At 51.8% G+C, this 17,646-nt stretch overlaps 1 long non-coding RNA gene across 1 annotated transcript; it reads right to left on the bottom strand.

Moving 5' to 3' along the window:
• Positions 1–2,402: 2,402 nt before the first annotated feature.
• On the bottom strand, positions 2,403–10,505 carry LOC128781237 (uncharacterized). The gene is made up of 3 exons (XR_008427177.1): positions 10,373–10,505; positions 9,528–9,754; positions 2,403–3,089 (listed from the first exon to the last, which is right to left on the bottom strand). It is a non-coding gene; the product is annotated as an uncharacterized lncRNA (long non-coding RNA).
• Positions 10,506–17,646: the final 7,141 nt, after the last annotated feature.

The raw sequence follows: 17,646 nt of genomic DNA, 5'->3' as shown, positions 1-17,646 counted from the left end.
TTCTAAACCTGTGTCCTCCAGGAAGCCAGAGTCAATACAGCCAATTTCCTTCCAAAAACACAAGTCTAGGGCCCTGGCTGGTGTAGCTCAGTGGATTGAGCACTGGCCTGCGAACCAAAGGGTTGCCGGTTCGATTCCCAGTCAGGGCATTTGCCTTGGTTGTGGGCCAGGTCCCCAGTAAGGGGTATGCAAGAAGCAACCACATATTGATGTTTCTCTCCCTCTCTTTCTCCCTCCCTTCCCCTCTGTCTAAAAATAAATAAATGAAATCTTAAAAGCACACAAGTCTAAGGCCAGAAATATTGGTAAATGATGTACATTTTATCACAGTCTTCATGAGATGATGGAGGAACAATTATACCACATACCATATCACACCACAAAATTCAATCAATCTTCCTCATTTTGATCTCCCCTTAAAATTCTTCTGAAACCATCACATTGTCATGCAGCTTGTTCTGGACAGATAGACAGGTGTTGGAAGACCTGCCTTATTTGTAACTCCTTTTAAAGACCCGGTGTTACACCACATGAGCAGCTGCACATAGGCCACAGCTGATTGGACCACAAGTGAGCACCTGACCCAGGAGCTGCCCCTCTATTGGTCAGCCAGCATCCTATGAGGTAGCCTAGCCCAGGAGCTCGTGAACCTGAACCAGTCAAATTCTTCTGCTCAGGGAGTTTGGATGCAACTTAAAGTAGGAGCCAGATGGTTATCAGTGAGAGAAGCAGAATGATACAGAAAGAAAAGCAAGGACAGAGAGAGAAATTGGTCCCTGTGGATAGGGCAGAGGAGGGTTGTGCACTCATGCTGGTGAGAAGCCGCAGATCCAGGGCGATGTAAAGCCCCAGAGGCCCCTGTCCCCAGACATCCCATATCCCCAGGAGCCCCTCCCTGGCTGGCAGCCGCAGTGGGTTCTTGATAACGCTGCTTAAAGGGGCCCATGTGCATTCCTGAAACACTGCTTGCTCTGAGCCACATCCCTGTGCTTTCACAGGGGTGCAACAGGGTGCTGCTCACTGAGGTCTCGGGTCCCCTTCCTAGAGTTAGTTACACTCCTTGGACACCAAGGCCCCAGGGAAAGTGGGAGTTGATGCATCCTTCCCAGGTTTGAGGCTGGGAGTGCCATGGCCGAGAGGCTTTCCTCTCCCAAAAAGTCCAGTTAGTTATTTTCCAGTGCTCTGTAAAGAGAAATTCCAAATCCAAATCTCTCTCTCTGGATGGTGAGGCCCATTCGCAAGCGCCCACTATTTTGTTGGGTCCCCTGGGCCCCCTCCACCCAACATGCTCCACTTTGGCTGGGCCGTACAATGCCAGGGGAGTGAAACTGGGAGAAGAATGTGTGGAAGTTTGTGGCTTTCATCTCTTAAACAAATAGCAAATTCCTCCAGGCTGCCGCTGCTGGAACTGAACAATGATGTGTTCAGGGAGACTCTAAGGCGTTACCTTAGCAACGCCCAGGCTGTTTTCAGGCAAGATCTAGTTAAAGAGGAAAAGAGAACAAAAATAATAAAGGGACGAGTCTGGATGGGGTCCAGGAATGGGGGTCTTTTGGCTGAATGTGTGTGTTATGTGTTCTGATGTGCTTGCGGTCCCGCCTTTCAGCAAAGTTTCCTCCCGGCTCCCTTCGGTGTGTTCCACCGTCGTCGTCGGTGGGTTTACCCGCGAGAATACTCACGGGAGGCTGAGAAAAGAGCACAGTGCATGGGGACAGGCTAGAAAGGGACAGACGGCACAGCTGGTTCCACCTAAGTGGGAAGTGACGCACATGGAGCCTGCTAAGTTCGCTCTTGAAATGACAAAGGCCATGGGAGGAAGAGGGCAAGACCTCTCCAAGGGGACCCGTGCTTGGGCCTTACACAGGGAGGGCCTTCTTGGTGGCAGTCTGTCAGACCTGCGTGTGGGGATGGAAAAGATTCATTTCCTCCCACCTTCCCAAATTCTTCTGGCTGGACTCATAAACAAATTGGCACGAGACATTTGCAGGAGGAAAACAAAGTTTAATAACGTGGAAGAGACCCAAGAAAACCGAGCGACTCCACAAAATCGCGAAAGCCATTCCTTCAATCTGCACTTCAGCGAAAGACAAAATGTGTTTGGGGGTGGGGAACCAATTATGGGAGGTTTTCAGGAAAAGTAGCAAATGAGGGTAAGATTGTTATGGAGATTTACGTCCTACCTTACCCACTGATGAGTTTCTAGAGATTTACACATCCCCTTTGTGGCTGGGGAAGGAACGCCCTTTCAAATGGAGATTTCCCTTATGAAGTAAGTATCTTTTTACACAGGGTAACTTCTGCTTGGTTTTCAAAGCTTCTCCTTTGTCTGCAGTTTCTTAAAATTGACCAATATCCTTCCAATAATCAATATCCCAAAGAGGCGTATTTTGGGGTGGCACACTCTGCTCCCCGGCACTGGCCACTCAGTGAAACCACCTTGTTGTGTCAAAGCTGACCTCAGGCGAGGTGGTGATCCCCCACAAAAACCAGACACGCCCAGTGGGCTGCTAAAGTGATTCGGTGTGTTTGCTTCTTAACCTGGATTCTTCGAGGTGATGGTGGCAATGATGGTGCTGATGGTGAAAGGTGACATTCGACACTGTTAGGGGTCAGATTGCGGCCAGGTCCTAACAACCCCTGGCCCCCGGGAATGCGACCTCATTTAGAAACAGGGTTTTTGCAGATGTAAATAAACGAGGGCAATCGGGTGGACCCTAACCAGTGACCGGTGTCCTTATAAGAAGGAGGAAATTTGGACACGGACACCAGGGAGAATGCTTTGTGGTGACAGAGGCAGAAACTGGAGATATGCTGTCACTCGCCAAGGATTGGTGACGGCCGCCAGAAACTAGGAGAGAAGCCTGGGACAGACCCTCCCGCTGGGCCCCCAGGGAGGAACCCCGACCCGCTGACACCTGGGTTTCAGCCTCTGGCCTCCAGAACAGAGACGCTACAGGTGTGCTGTTTTAAGCCGCCTCGTCTGTGGGGCTGTGTCACAGCTGCCGCAGGAAGCTCACGCAGAGGCTTCTCTCTCCAAGGCACGTCCACGTTCTTCATCTTGTAAAAGCAGGGGCAGCACAGGCGTGTATCTGGTTTTACAAACAAGAAAGCCCCTTCATTACTTTGAGACGTCAAGAGGGTGAGAAAGTTCCGGAGCCTGGCCTGCCCCAAGGACATCCCCGCTGGGTCTGTGGATGGGGCTCACGCGCAGCCTGTGCGCCTGTCCAGCAACAGCCATCCTGGACCCTCTGCCGCTGCCCCTGAGGACACTGAGCGAGGGCGAAGACTGACGCCTCCCGGCACACCCACCACCCCCTCCACCAGCTCCATCAAAGCCGCCCTAGCAAGGCGTGTCCTTGTCCCAAACTAGACACACCAAGTAGGACGCCTTCTTGCTCTCCATCCAAATGTTTGTATTTGAGTTATCGTCACCTCGTTTTATTTTCCACATAACACTTAACACCATCCACAACGCTCCAGCTTATTTGCTTAATTACTTTTATATGTCCTGTCTCTTTTACTAGAATGTAAATGCTCATCCCCTAAATAGAGCCTTGCCCAAGACAGCTCTCAGCAAACAAAGGGAGGAGCACCTGTCAACAACACTACGGCGTGCGCGTGCCCGGCAATATTAAGCAGCCAGTGAAAAGAATGAGTTGGATTCATATTCAGTCCTGGAAAAGATGGCTGTAACATTGGTGGGTGGGAGAGTAATTTGCACAGTGATACATATTGTATGTTCCTCTGTGTGACCATATGTCACACACAGCAGCAGCTAATTGTTGGCAGTGGCTGCATCTTGGAGGTGGGATTGGTGAGCAGCCTGGTGTCAGACAGGACCAGGACCAGGCAAAAGGAAGTGAGACCAGTTGCTTGCAGAGAGAGAGCATTTACAGAAGTCAGCGGAGGGACCTGCAGGAGGGAGACCAGAGGACAGATCCTACTTCTGTCACCAGGGGCCAAGGGACTCTCTTGTCCCTTCTTCCATTACTGCCTCCATTGAATTGCAAGAGCCTGGGGAGGTTGGCCACTGGAGGGAGGCCGCAGGGAGAGCATCCCTTCTGTTCTTTGTAACATCACAGACTGTTAAACCAATAAGAGAAGTGAAGACAAGTGGGTGGAGCAGTCCCCCAGGCTGTGGGATGGGGGGTAGGTCTGGTGGGTGGGTTAAGATGGGAGGGAAGTACAAACAGGGGGAAAGAGGCTTTCTGAGGTGGAAAGGATGGGGAGGGCTTTCCACCAAGACGAAGCAGAGTTATCAGAGACAGGAAGACACCGGCCTACCAGAAGAGATGATAGGAGGGCAAGGTGGGCAGGTGGCCACAAAGCCTAGAACTGAACCCTGAAGGCCTCCTGTGGTGGCCTGAGGCCTCTGGACCATGTTCTGAAGGGAGCCATGGCCACCTGTGAGCGCAGAGTAGAGACGGCTCAGCTCTGTTTTCAAGACAACAGGGGTGGGAGCCTGTCCTCTCAGTCATTCTGCTGTGTGACCATGTAATCACCCCCACCCCCCCGCCACACACTACACACATGCACGCACAGCACTGCATGCACACACACTGCACACATACACACATTCGCTGCACACACAGCACCTGCACACATCCACACACCACACATGTGTGCACAGTACCCGTGTGCATTCCTACATGTGTGTGCTGCACACACCCACACACCACATGCACATATCCACAACCCCGCATCCACACACTGTGCCCAGACACACACTTACACACGCTGCACCCACACACAGTGCACCCACACACCACTCCCACATGTCACACACATTCACTCAACACCCACAGTCACCAAAACCCCCACCGCATTGCACCCACACGTGCACAGGCCCGGCACACCGAACACACCGCACGCTGTGCTGCCCTGGGGCTGCACCTCCTGTAAATGTAAGCAGGCGACTGACTCCTGAAAACCCTGAAAGAGTAACAGGTATAAAGCCTTCAGTCTCTGGGGCTCTTGTTGGGCATTCAGATCCCAAATAAGGTTCGGAGCTCCTGGACTGGGGGGACTCCAGGGAGCTCCCCACCTCCATTTCCCTTCGGAACCACAGTGCCGGGCCAGGAGATGTCCCTTCCCCAGCTGGAGCCTGCCCCTGCTCCTGCCCCTCCTCCCTGCCCTCTGACGCACTTTGGCACCTTCCTGTCTCCTGGGACCCTGTCCCCCGAGGGCCTCCCCTCAGATAAGGGATAAGCACAGGTTATCTGCCCATCTGCTGGCCACCGGCCTGTTTACCTTCTTAGGCCTCTTTTCCTGAAATAGCTCGGGGTTATCTAAGCTGCTGGAGCCGGCTGACAGCTCCCCCTCCCAAGGAGGGTGGCCGCTCTTCACTGGCAGCTTTAGACTCCTTTAATCCAGGCCTGAATTCCACACATTATCAGGCCTAGCTGGAGACCTTCCTGGGGAGGCGAGCACCTCCACCCCACTGAAGCACCACCTGTAACCCATGCCCATTGGAGTGCCAGGTGGCACCTCCCTCTCCCCTCCTTCGGCCAGGTGGGCTGGGTGAGTGAGCTGGTCATGCTGCTCCCTGGCCATCTCACCCCAGCACCCGGCAGCCAGGCACTTCCACTCTGAGTTCAGCCATCCAGGTTCATCGAAGTTGGCAAACCCGGAGCCAGCCTCATCTTCTGCCTTATTCCAAACCTCCTCTCTCCCACATTTTCATCGTTTAGTCACGTCACAACTCTCACTCTGGCTGGTGTGGCTCAGTGGATTGAGTGCCGGCCTGTGAACCAAAAGGTCACTGGTTCGATTCCCAGTCAGGACACATGCCTGGATTGGGGGCATGTGAGAGGCAACTGATCCATGTATCCCTCACACATTAAAGCTTCTTTCCCACTCTTTCTCCCTCCCTTCCCTGCTCTCTAAAAGTAAATAAATAAAATCTTAAATTTTTTTTTCTAGGCTCCTGGATTAAAATCTCAGTCACATTCCTGTGCCCTTCCCATATGGCAGGGCCCGCTCCCCAGACCGTGGCCCCCTGCCCTTAGGTTGGATCCGGCTGACAGCTGCCCGGGGCTTTGGAGTGCAAGTCTCCGACCCACGGCTGCCAGAGAGCTAGTCTTCCACCGGCACTGCGGCCTGGCGCTGCCCGGGTTCAGAGCCCTCCACGACCCCTGTTAGTGGCTGTGTCTGATCTGAACACATTTGTCTGGCTCTCAAGGTGCAGCCGCACTTAGGTGACGTCATACTCCACTCTTCCAACAGGTGTTGCCTCTGCCCCAATCAGGTGCCCCCCACTGCAACCCCCATCACAGCGGGCTCTTTTGGGCCCCCAAGCCTCTGCTCAACCTGGCCTGTGGGCCAAAAACACCCTTCAGTTCTCCTCTCCCTCGACAAGACCTCCTTTGCCTCCAAGTCCCAGCTTTGTTAAGTCTTCACAATGCTTTTCAGTCACTCATTTATTCAGCCCTTGTCAACCGAGCACTCACTATGGGCCAGGCTCTCACTGCCAGCGGCCACTCTGAGCTCCAGTGCAGAGTAACTTCTGCCCCTCACTTCTACATAGAATCCCTTGAGGGCTCCTCATATTCCACCATGACAGGTGTGTGGCCCTCCCCCATGTCAGAAGCCCCCTGGGCTGTGGCTCCTACCCGTGTGAACTTCGTCACAGGTGGTAGTGGTTTTGTTTTTGTTTGGAGGGCTGGCCTAGGACTGCCCACTTTTTGTTTCCTCAAATAAAACCATTTTTCCTTACCGTGATGTCATAAACAAAAGCACATTTTAACACAAAGAAAGGAACACTAGGAAAGTAGGAAAAAGCAGCTCAGAATAAAGGATAATTCCTTGAAGAAAAACTCACCACGTTTTTCTGTTTCTTCATTTCAGAACACAACCTCAGAATGAAAGGACAGTCCCTTCAATGGAATACACTTAGCAAGTTGGAAAATTCTTTGCGTTTCTTTTTATTCAGTTCACAAGGGGATAGCCAGCATCCATCCCCGTGTCTGGGAGCCACTGCCTTTACGTCCCTTGCCAGCTGAGCACAGCTGTCAAGTGACTGGAGCTGGTGCTTGATGTCTTTGGTTGCCACCTGGAGAAGCCACCGTGAGTCGCCTCGCACAAGATCCAGCCTGGGAGCGAGGGACATGGCTGGCCGGGCCATGGTGACCCCACACCCAGGCTGCCATCCCTTTAGACTCTGGATCACATGGCCCAAGCTTTTGCCCCTCTGGAGACACACAGACATTCTTGACAGTGATTGTGTCCTACTTTGGGGCGGTGGAGTCCTGGAGCCTCCGGGGAGGCAGGTGGGCTGGGGCAGCTGGGTCCCAGAAGCCGATGTCCCACTCCACAGCCACAGGGCTCTGGCCCTGAGCCAATCAGGAGCTGAGCTGGGTGTGACCCCAGATCCTCTGTCCCCCACCCCGGATTCTGCCCTCTCTCATCCTCGTCTGAGCTGGCGTCTTCGGGAGAGACATACACTCGGAACTTTCCACTACTCAGCCCTGAACCCCTCCAGCCACTTCCATAAAAAGCTATTGCCATTGGACGGGGAGAGAGCGAGAATTTTTCCAAAGGATGTATGTGTGTATTGTTGGGAGCAGCAAGCTTTTCGGTGAACTCCAGGTCACGGCACAGCCTGACAAATGGCAGGAAGTTCAGGACTTGAGCCTCACATTTTTGCACAAAGACTGCACAGCCCAGCCAGGTGAGCTGGGCCCGGGAACTGACACTGGGCCACCGCCCGGCACTTCCTATCCTTTGTTGGCCCATGTGACAGCCTTCCCGGTGCTCCAAATGGCCTTTCTTTCGTGCCTGACTCCTGGTCGTTATTTATGGAGAGGAGCTCCTCAATATAGAAACGGGTGGGCCCGGAGTCAGCAGCAGGATGTGGGAAGGCAGACGGGCAGGGCGCCCACCGCCGGGGGCAGAATTGACAAATTAAAATAATGTGGCCGCATACACCCAATAATAAGCCTGCCTGGTATTTATATACCTGATGAGCTGTTCCCCCTGCTCCTCTGGCACGTTTCAGGGGCTCACAGCTGCCCATCCATCAGCCCTGCGGCTGGCCCAGCCCTTCAGTCCGCCTGGCTTGGCCTGCCTTCGCCTGACTCGGAGTGGATCCGCCTGGCCCGACCCTCAGAGTCAGTGTGTGCTCCTAGGAGAAAGGGACCCTTTCTTCCCACCATAGGAAGACCTTTGTTGTCAGCTTCCTCAGGGTTCTTCTTTGCTTCCAGACAGCTGGCCCGTGGGTTTGTTGCAAGGGCGCACATAGGGCCCCTGTAAGTGCCTGATCTTTTCTTCGTTCTATCATTTACAACGGTGTAATTCTCTCTGAAAGGAATCACGCCCATTCCTGATGTCTCAGGTAGAAGTTGCGGAACAGAGCCTGAGGTTTTCTTGGGAACTCGGAGTCTTGGTTAGGAGTCTTGGGTGAGCAATAGAAAGCACCTGGGGCCAGGTAGGACTGGGGATCTGGGTGCCATTGCTCACTCTGCCTGGCCAGCTGTGCAACTTCGAGCAAGTTCCTTCACCTCTCTGGTTCTCAGAGGGTGGCCTGACAACATGAACTGTTCGTCTTAATTCTCGTGATCTGTGGGACCACGATTTGTTTTGTACTGAGGGGTCACGGAGTGACGTCAATACGAAGGTTTTAAGGTACGTGAGGCTATTTGTCTCACACACAGCTGACTTTGAGTTCTCATCATTGTTTCTGGTAGATTTCCTTCACTCCGCCGACCTTGTTTTTAGGCTACTTTTAGACCCCCGGTTATGGGCCCATCCATAGTAACAACCCTCTCTCTCAAGCATGTGACTTCTTAATCTGCTACAACTATGGCGATTAAGAATTAACAGGCCGAGTAAATATACGAGTTCATGCTTTATGTGTGTACTTTGTGGCATATTTCTGACTAATCAATGACTTTTTCTTTTTCCTTCCTAGTTCTTGACTGTGTTCCAGCCACAAGAGTTGTCGGAGAGGTGCGATCTGAACCAAAGAACCGTCGCTTCTACTTAAAATTCACCTAGACTGAGTCTGCTTCACCCAAGGTTATTTCTGAGCTAGGCAACCTGGCCAGGCCTGCGTGCTTGTTTGCCAAACTCCTGCCCCTCCTCCTGCTCCCTGCAAACACAGTGTCCCCTCCCTTCCTCCTGGCTTCCTGCCCCCTCACCTGGAGCTGCGTCCCATCACTTCCCCCACCCCGAAGGACAGGAATGAGCATTAGGTTTCCACCCTCCTCGGGGATGTGGAAGCCTCAGACATTCTGGAGGCCGCACACAGACACTCCAGGGGGGCGAAGCCCAAAAGATAATAATTAACATTTGCGTAGACTTCAAAATTGTCCAGATACTCTATTTCACTTAGCCATCTCATCCTGAGATAGCATTGCCTATATGTGGCAGATTAATTAAGGTCAGGTAGAGCTGAGTTATTTGCCAGGATCAATTGGGGAGCCCGGGACTCTGCCCAGGGCACCCAACCATCTCGGCCAGAGGGGCTGCAGGGACGGTGAGCGCTGGCATTGGGGGTCACCTTCTTCCAAGAGGGTGAAGACACTTACCTTTAAGCACATTGGGAAGGTGAGAAGGGGGTGGGAGGAAGCAAGCACAGGGTCTAAAGTAAGACCAGAGCTTCTTGATGAGAATGAGGTCCTTTCTGGTAGATTCTGCTCACTTCAAGGTCGCTGGGAAGAATCTGGAATTTGGGGTTTAGAAGACTTGAGCTGACCCTTGAGCTCTTCTGGTCGCGGGGAAAATTGAACTCTGAGCTTCCTGTCGAATCTCTCATCTACAAAAGGAGAATGATAATAATAATAACAGCAGTAAAAATAACATCACAGCACAGCAAGCACACCCGTCTGGTCCCTGCTCGCAAGGGACACGTGAGGACAAGTGAGCTGAACACAGGGAGCTGTTCTTGTAACATGAATCTGGCAGGCTGCCTTTTTCCTTTCATGGCACAGGTATTTGCTGAACACCTACTGTGCTCTGGGCGCCCAGGCAGGCCCTGAGGAAGCCACGATGAAAAAGAAACAAGGCACCACGGCACGTGTCCTCACGGGTCCGTCCCCTGTGTCCCTCCACAGCCCTCTGCCTCGGTCCTGCCGGGCTGTGGGGCAGCGTGGGCCAATTCTGCAGGCATCAGCGTCCTTCTCCGGACAGCTGTCATTGCTGGAATTAAGGGACTTCACGTACATGAAGCATCTGCGTCTAACACAGCGCCTGGCACAGAAGGGAGGAACACTCCGCCGTCGTTAGCCCTTTCTGCAAAAGCGCCCTCTAACGTCTCTCTCTGAAGATTTGGGTTTCTGTGCCCTGGGCTTAGTCAGCTGGCTAAAAGACACCCCCCCCCAACACGCCCCCTGCAATGCTCCCCCCAGCCCTGTCAGGGTGGATGAACGCAGACCTCCTTCAGTCTCAGACTGTGTGTTTGCGCGCGTGCGTGTCCTTTGTGCCTCATCTCTCAACAGACCACAGGCTCCTGGAAGGCAGGGGCCCTCAGCTGTCTGGTCTCACCACGTGGCAGCCCTGGTCCTACCGATTTCCTCTCTGGCTCAGCTCCCAAGTGTGCTGTTCTGACCTCGCAGCACGGAGGTATGAGGAAGTGCCCATGACACTTAAGTGAAGGAAGAATAAATTAATAACCTGAGGAACATTTGCTGCTCTGTTTTCTCAGACACAACCAGCCTGGGAGTCAAAAAGGGCAACAAAGACTGTAAACGGTCCAGGATTTCCCTGGCTCCCGGCTCCCTGAGCTCCACCCTCCTGGAGCCCAGCCTTTGACTGGGGAGTGTGCTGCCTAAGAACACAGTTCTCCAGTCTGGCCACTGGCATCCTGTCCTCCTGCCTGGTTCTGGCCCAGATGGCACCTGCGTGCGGATCGGGACAGGGGCCCCCACGCTCTGGGCAGGCCACGCCCACCCCAGGGCTTAACTTTCCAGGGGCTCAGCAGCCCGCAGGTTCCCGCAGAAATGGCTGCTGTTGCTGCACCCTTGATGGAGCTTCGAGGCCTGGCCCGTTGTTCTAGAACCCAGGCTATGTGTGTGGTGCCTCATTCACTACCAGTCTGGGGGGCTCCTGGACTCTCTTGCAGGTAAAGACCTCTCTCTACCAGCTCGCTAAGCACAGAGCCAGGCTCAGAGTCCTAGGGGTTCTGGCCTAATTTCCTTCCAAGGCTGAGGGCCCCCCTGTAGTGCCCTCGTTGAACCCCCTTCAGCAATAAGCCCTCCTGGGGCCACCTATTTAATTTTTTAAATTGCTTTCACTGCTAGAAAATTCTTGCTCTGCTCATTCAACAGATCTTTATAGAAACCATTTCTGAGTTCCAAATCTGGACCTCACTTCTGGGGACAAGCCAGATGGGGTCCCTGCTCACAGGAAGTCCAGTTTAGGGGAGGGGGAGAGACAACAAGTATACAAATGGTCATGAGATGGTTTCAGCTAATGAAAAGTGCCATGAAGAACACTGCGTGGCAATGAGGAAGGCTCTGGCGGGCAAAGGGGGATCAGCCTTGGGGATGCTAAGGGCAGAGGCTCCGAGGGCAGTGGGCCTAGGAAGGCTGGCCGGGTGGAGCAATCAACTGTACTGAGGAGGGAGAAGAATACGGACTCAGGTTGCAAGGAAAACTTTTTAGGGCAAAACCTGTTACCACCTCCACTAATAACACAAACTTTTTTGTTTTTTTAAGGATTTTATTTATTTACTTTTAGAGAAAGGGGAAGGGAGGGAGGAAGAGGGAGAGAAACATCAATGTGTGAGAGATACATCAATCAGTTGCCTCTTGCACACCCCCAAGTGGGGACGTGGCCTACAACCCAGGCATGTGTTCTGACTGGGAATCGAACTGGCGACCTTTTGGTTCGCAAGCTGGCGCTCAGTCCACTGAGCCACACCCGCCAGCGCACAACACAAACTTTCTATCATCACCCTAGCTTCCTCCTGTGCAGCCACTTCTTGTCTCCCACAGGCTGATCTTTCTGCCCAGCATGCCCTTCCACTCCCAGTCTCTGGCCCTGGCAAACTCCCACTTAACCACTGAGGTCCAGCTCAAAAGTTCCCTCCTCTGAGAAGCTTTCCCAGATTCCCACCTGTGGGCAGAAGTAGCTGCTCCTCGCCGTCCTCCTCTGCCAAGGTGCTTCTCCCATCCTTCACGGCGGCACTCAGAGAGTGGGCTTGGGAGGCACACCCAGGCTGGCTCCACCTCACCAGCTGTGTGACTTGGGGTCTCCATTCCTAGGGCTGCTCCAACTAAGTACCGCAAACTGGGGGGCTTAAAGTGACAGAAATATATCGCTGCATAGTTCCGGAGGCCAGAAGTCTGAGATCAGGGTGTTGGCGGTGTTGGGGCTCTAGGGAGACCTCGTCTCATGCCTTTCAACTGGCTGCTGGTGACGGCCAGCAGTCCGTGGCCTTCGGGCACTTCACTCCAATCTCTGCCTCTGTCTTCACGTGGCTATCTTTTCCCAGTGTGTCTGCCTTCACGTGGCATTCTCCCCCCTGTGTCTCCTCTTCTTACCAGGACACAAGGCATGAGGGCTTAAGGGCACACTTCCTCCAGTTTGAACACATCCTAATTTGTTCCATCTGCAGCAACTGTACTTCCAAATAATGTGCATTCTCAGATCCTGGGGTTAGGACCTCAACATGTGTTTTGGGGGAATCACAGTTCAACCCATAACACCTGGGTAAGTTTAAAGTGTTTCCTCCTCTCTGAAACACGCACAAAAATATATCTTCCGTCTAACGTGAGGATCGAGTGAACTAACGGGCACCTAGTGGCTACCACGGCACACTGTAGGCCTTCGCGGTGGTAGCTGCCAGTGCGAATACTAACTGGCCAACCCACTATGAGTTCTGCCAGGTAGACACCACCTCTTACTCCTTTTTCTTTTTCATCCGTGTCTAGCACGAATTGTGTGCTCAAAGATTTCTCCCGACCGAATGAGCAGCTGCCATTTTGAAGGCAATGTTAAGATCAAAGGAAGGATTTTGAAAATTTCTGTTCCCATTAAAGAAAATGTGTTGGAAGAAGAATTAGGAAATGGTTCAGACTTTCTCGGATTAGTTCTTAATATGCTCTAGATACCTAAGAAGAATCTCAAAACTTGTGAAAATTATTAAATCAAGAAATGCCTCCAAAGTTTATCTCCAACTATCTTCAAGTTATTCTCAAAGATCTTTTCCAAATTCTGTGAAGGGCAGGGAGAATCACTGTCAATCGATCTGTTAATTATGCTTATCCTAAGTACCATATCAGCCCTAGGGAAAACCTGTGAGGTAGCAACGCTGTATTTTGTTGTTCATTGGGGCCCTTCATGCAATCAATATGATTGCTCCATTTATGTACCTTTGTAAAGCACTTTAGAGTATAATTTTATGATTTTAAGTGATTGTAAAGGTTCCTAGTTCTTTGCTTTGATGATATCTCCTGTGATATCAGCATTTTGGATGCCATAGTCTCTCATCAGAATGGAACCTCCAGATGCAGCATTATTTTTATGGAGAAAACATGATTTGCTTCACAATGAGTCATTTTATGCTTAGTTATCAGGGATGAAAGGTAGAGAAAGCTATTGATTCTCCTTGAAAACTTAATTCCACCCTCCTCCTCTCCCACCTCCCTACTCTCCAGTCCTGCCTCGGCCTGCCCCTGATCACCTGGACTAGGACATGTCTCAACCCATTCTCAGCGGGAACTCTTTGCAGACAGGTTTCCAGTTTTCTGTTATATTCATCTTGGGCTCGGTTTCTAACACAGCATGTGCACATAGGGGGCGTATTCAACGTGGGAACTGTAATTGATGACTTGTTATATTATTGCATGTGCCCAGAAATGGCAATCCATAAAATGCACATATAATACATGTTACACCACTATATATTTGTATAGCTAGTATACATAGGAGTAATATATACACATACGTGCTACGTTGTAGCTGAAACGAGTTATTTTCCTGGCATGTGCAGAAAGTAGCTCTGGAAGGACACACAGGGACAGCGTGGGGTGCACCGGGGAGAACCAGCACACGGGGGACTGGGGAGGACAGCAGTCCCCATGTTCTGTTGAGATTTTTTGAATCATGTGAATTGCCTCCTATTCCAAAAAAACATATTTTAAATCGATCTATGTCTATAACCAATAGGCAGATACGCATTTTTGGCCCTTGCTGGTGTGTTGCTTCATAAAGCCTTTCCCTCTGTATTTCAAGGGTGCACATATAACTTCGCAGTTAGACCGTAAACTTCTACAAGTCCAGGGTCATTCCTTTCACTTAGTTTCCACCCTCCAGCATCCCAACTAAGCTTCCTGCTGAGCCCCCAGGGTTCCCTGTGACAGAGTCCACTACCTTCGCATTCGTCTTTTATTTCATCAGCAAACATTGGTGGAGCTTCTTCTAGGAACTGGGGAGCCCGCGATAGATGTAAAGTGAGACCCTCCCTCTAAAGCAAGGGCAGAGAGAGGGGTGGGGGTGGGACAGACTCAGGGGCCACCACTCATCATAGAATGGCAAGAGCTCCAATGGCAATATGAATACAATGTCACAGGATGGGGGGGGGGTGCTCAGAATATAGGCCTCACAGATGAGGAACTATTTTCTTAAAGATTTTATTTATTTATTTTTAGAGAGAAGGGATGGGAGGGAGAGAGTGAGGGAGAGAAACATCCATGTGAGAGAGAAACATCTGTTGGTTGCCTCTTGCATGCGCCCCAACCAAGGACCAGCCCGCAACCCAGGCATGTGCCCTGATCAAGAATCAAGTCGGTGACCTTTGCTTTGGGGGATGATGCTCAACCAAGTGCGCCATGCTGGTCAGGGCGAGATAGGGCACTTTTGAGCTGATTCTTGAAGAATAGAGAATTCAAGTGGGAAAGAAAATCAACTTTCACTTGAAGGGTGCCTGTCTTCCAAATAGCTACGGCGGAACAGTTAAGGGCATGCGCAGTTGACAACCTGGGTTTTGAAGCCCAGCTCTGCCACTTACTAGCTGTATGCCTCTAGACAAGTTATTTAGGTCGTTTCCTTATCTGTCAAGTAGGAAGACAGCAGTTCCTTCCTCCCAGGTTGTGTGAAAATTAGATAATGCTTGCAAAGAACTTCACACAGGGCCTGGCACAAAGTAAGCGCTTAGCAAACCTTAGCTATGATTGTCAGATGTACCTGACCCCTGACGAAGAGGACGTCTTCAAGGACTGAGCCCCAGTTAGAAATCTGGACGGTTCCAGGCCCGCTGCCCTTCCCTGGCCCAAGGCCTCCTCGCAGGTCCAGTACACTGCAGTTCTCAGGCATGACCTCGCCACCTCAGGTGGATTTTTGGTTTCAGGTGTGGAGAGAAAATGCTGACTCACCGGGTGGACAACAAGAAGACTGAGTTTGGGGGGCGGTCCTCAGCATGGAGACCTGGGGTTTGGGGATGTGGAGGCATCAGGCAGAAGGGGGGATGCCCAGGAGCCTGCGTCAGCGGGACGCAGCACTCAGCAGCTGCAGAGACAGACCTGTTCTCTTTTGATCCCGTAGGAGGTGGTAGCTGTTACAAAGGCGAAGGGAAGGAGCTTTTCTTGCGGGACGGTCCCCAGGTAGCAGGTCTGCCTAACCCTGGGCCCAGGCTTCCTTGTAAAGAATCTGATCTATTTTACCAAGAAAGCTCCCATGGATGCACTCATTGGACTCAGCAACTGTTAGGCCCTTTCTCTCTCTCTCTCTCTTTCTTCTTTTTGATATTCATTTTTTTTTAATCTAGATTTTACTTTTTGATTGGTTTTTAGAGAAGGGAAGGAAGAGAGAGAGAGAGAGAGACATCCACCTGCCGTTCCCCTCATTCATGCATTCATTGGTCAACCCTTGTAAGTGCTTTGACTGGGGATCAAACGTGCAACCTTGGTGTACGAGGATGATGCTCTGACCAACTGAGCCACCTGGTCAGGGCTGTTAGAGCCTGTCCCAGAGGCGAAGGGAGCTGTGAAATCCACTCTCCTGATTCTCACTGTGGAAAGAGGCACGGCCCTGACTGGTGTGGCTCAGTGGGCTGGGCATCGTCCCGCAAACTGAGTCACTGGTTCAATTCCTGGTCAGGGCACATGCCCGGGTTTCAGGCCAGGTCCCCAGTTAGGGGCGTGAGAGAGGCAGCTGATCAGTGTTTCTCTCTCACATCCATGTTTCTCTCCCTCTCTTTCTCCCTCCCTTCCCTTCTCTCTGGAAATAAATAAATAAAATCTTTAAAAAATAAAAAATAAAGGAAAGGAGAGATGAGAGCTGCCTGTCTTAGGGCCAAGGAACAAACCTCTGGGCCTTGACCCTCTCGGGCTCCTACACCTGTCACCACCCCTGGCTCTAGACGTCAGTGACAGGGCTCCAATGAAACAGCACAGAGGAGGCGCCAGAAATTGCCCCTCGATGGTTGGAAGGTTTTAAAAAGCAGCGATCTTGAGGGGCTGCAGCATGTAACATGGAGTGTGCGTTCCTGGGACTGAAGCGGTTTGCCATGGCTGGTGTGAGACACCAACCGGTGCGAGTGAGGTCCAGGAAAGTCTGGGCAAGTGGCAAATAACAATGACTGTAATAGCCACAGAGAGCATGGTAGTTTTCAAAGTCTTCAACAGTGTTTGCCTTTCTAACTATCCCTGGAGATCAATTCATTTACTGAGCCAGTATTCATTGAGCATCTGCAATGGTCAGGCAGGATGCTAGGGCCCGGGGATGTAAGCGTGAACACAGAGATGTGACCCATGGCCTCGTGGAGCTTTGAGTGTGGCAGGAAGGCCAGACAGATGAGTCCCTGCACCAGCCTGCTGTGAAGGAAGAGGAGCCGGGGAGACGCCCTTACCCACAGGGTGTCCAACCTGCGGCCCAGGATGGCTGTGAATGCTGCCCAATGCAAAATCGTAAATTGACTTAAAACATTATGAGGGTTTTTTCGTGAATACATGTCACTATATATTTAATGTGTGGCCCAAGACAACTCTTCTTCCAGTGCGGCCCAGAGATGCCAAAAGGTTAGACACCCCTGCCAGGAGTTTCTGAACCTGGTTTTTGTGTTTGTTTGTTTTTTAATCATCATCTAAGGACATTTTTTCATTGCTTTTTGAGAGAGAGAGGGGAAGAGAGGAAGAGAGAAACGTCAATCGGCTGCCTCCCTTATGTGCCTGGCTCCCTTATGTGCCTGGACTGGGGAACAAACCCACCACCTAGGTTTGTGCCCTGACTGGGAATTGAACCAGCAACCCTTTGGTTACTGGACGATGTTCCAACCAACTGAGCCATACGGACCAGGGCTGACTTGAGTTTTATCCAAGACCCTGAGCTGCATGGTTGTCAGGATTCTTTCCGGTCTGAGAATTTGGGACTTCCCATGTGGCCTCTTGGAAAACCACTTGTGTTTGTGGGAGGCGGGAGGTTGCATTATTTCATCTTCGGCGCCCGCAGCCACGCTTGCACAGGCTAGTCCTCTCCCAGCCGTGGGCTCCGCGCTGTCCCTCTGCTTCCAGGGGCAGGTCATGCAACTCCGGCTGCTCACTGAGTGGAAATGTTATCAAAAGGCCCTGGTGACAGGGAAGAACAATGCTTCAGAGGTTAATGAAGTCATGGGAACCGCGGTGCCAGATCCCAGCCCGTCTCGTGGCTGCTGTCGGTCTGCATCTGAGCCAGCTTGTTTATCTTTGCGGGTCTGTGGCCCTGCGCCCC

The sequence above is a fragment of the Desmodus rotundus genome, chromosome 6 (genome assembly GCF_022682495.2).
Source record: "Desmodus rotundus isolate HL8 chromosome 6, HLdesRot8A.1, whole genome shotgun sequence".
Classification (NCBI taxonomy): Eukaryota; Metazoa; Chordata; class Mammalia; order Chiroptera; family Phyllostomidae; genus Desmodus; species Desmodus rotundus.
The sequence above is the reverse complement of the archived record's forward strand: the minus strand, read 5'-3'. Positions and strand labels throughout refer to the sequence as shown.